Here is a 2,190-nt window from a genome sequence, read left to right as displayed (position 1 = left end):
GTTGAGACATGAGTTTATGAGGCTGTGGATTTGGTGCCTTCAGAACTGGAGAGGAGATTTGACCAGGACAGCATGCAGATAACAGCAAGAAGAGAGACTATGATGATTGATACAGCAAAGGGCCATAAAGTGGAACTGGACCTACAGCCCCTTCATCTTTCCAAGCAGCTGGATGTAGTCCGCCTGCAGCTCCAACTCAGGATGTTGGGAGACATTACCAAGGATTCTTCATGCAGCTCAGTCCCAGAGGTGGTCTTATATCTCACCAAACTACACCAACAACCCAGAGGTTTGTTCAGAGAAGTAGAAAAGCTCATAAAGCCTCTGTCTTCCCCCATCAGTGGCATCATGAGAGAGATGACATTTGAGAGCCCTTTATGCACACTTTCTGTAAGTCTACATTTCTGCAGACTTTGTCCAAGGGAATTACCCACAGTTCATAGCGTTGTGACATTGTGACAGCTGATAGCGAGCAGAGAGGAAAACAGGGCCGAGTTCAGCACAGACAAAATGTAGCAAAATGTTTGTTTTAACAGAAACGGTGGTGCCTTGAACAACCTGTTGTGTAGGCAAGCGCACTGTAGTTTACTGCTTTTTTAATATGTTTAAAACGTTAAAACATTTTGAGATTGAACTCGAACCATATTTAAGTTTGACAGCTGTAGAGCCGAACCACCTATATGCTCACTACGCACGTTGTGAAGGGCCCCGCATATTAAACAGGCCCCCACCTCACTCTCATATAAGGAGAAAAAGAGTGTCCATGCTTTTAACTTTGTTGAGAGGATGAAGAGAGACTATCCTTCTGAGCATGAGAAGAGAAAAAAAACTCAGTGAGAGTGAACTGTAGGAACAGCAGTCAGGTAAACATGTTCTCTCCTCTCAAAGTCTGATGTCAGCAGATAACAGTAATATTAGGTTGATGTGCAGATGCAGCGCATCTCTCCTCGCACAGATAACAGAAACAAAAATGGTTTATTTAACTCAAACTAGCAAACAACTAAGTTGATGGAGTGGATAGATATGAGGAACATCAGTCATGTCAGATGTCAGAAGTGTGTGGTTGAGTGAGAATGAAGTGTAATGTGTGTGGGTGTAGCAAATAAAAAAAAAGAACAAAGGAGTTGAAGCAGCAGGCCAGCAGAGAGAGAGCGATTCCCAAAAAGGCAACCCTTTTATGCCCTCTAGGAAGCCTGACCCAGATGGGCAGGTACAAGCACTGGACCCTCCCAGCTCCTCCTACAAGCCACATCTCAGCATCTGCAAAACAGACAAGGAAACACAGGCAGACTGGAGGAAGTTGTCACAGCTGTCTGTCTTGCTAAACCAGCTGTGCAGCACATCTCTTGCCAGACTTTGTGCCTGAACAATTTTTATTTTTTACGTTTGATAAATGCTGAAGGGCAACAGGGTTTATAAACTGCAGCTGGGAAAACCCATATCAACATATGTTGATATGCGCATGCACAAAATGAAATTTGTGTATTCCAGCAGTAACCTCTTTGAGAAAGTGTCCAGACAATGCATTGGCCTGATGACACTCCTCATTTTACAAACAAGACAACACAGTTACATCTCAGGGCAGACTGGGCAACATGGATGCACATATCTCAGTAAATAATAACCATCATGTATTCAGTAAAGTCATGGTATAAATAGTATTTTGTATCTGAAAATGTATTAAAGGAATCCTGGGGGAGCCAGTTTGAAAGGTCCTGATGGAGCTGATAACATTAATATCTGGCAAGAAATGTTATCTATAATTTACTATGCCATGCTTCAGTTTGTCAGTAGAGTAGATGTGGATCATCAACAAGTACTAGGACAGCCACAGATGTTCAGCCAGCATCAGATACAAGCAGACCCTAATGCAACAGTTGCCCCGCAGCAGAATTTTGAATTTGATGTGACCATCTTGCATAACGACCTTGAAGTACTTTTTATTTTATTTGGTTTGAACCTCATTTGGTAACTTAATATAAAATAACTGTAATAATAACTTTGTCTTGTGTCTCTTGAAGTCATTTGGTGTCACACTCTGAAAGCATGTATGAGGTCAGTGGACCAACTGGATAACATGATAAGAGAGCCCGCCTCTTAAGTTGACAGCACCCTTCCTGGAGCACGGTTTAACTACAGACACTGCAGAGCTGCAATCATTCGCACTATGATGAACTTCATCTTGACAAC

Source organism: Micropterus dolomieu, linkage group LG12 (assembly GCF_021292245.1).
Source record: "Micropterus dolomieu isolate WLL.071019.BEF.003 ecotype Adirondacks linkage group LG12, ASM2129224v1, whole genome shotgun sequence".
Lineage (NCBI taxonomy): Eukaryota > Metazoa > Chordata > Actinopteri > Centrarchiformes > Centrarchidae > Micropterus > Micropterus dolomieu.
Note: the sequence above shows the minus strand (reverse complement) of the source record.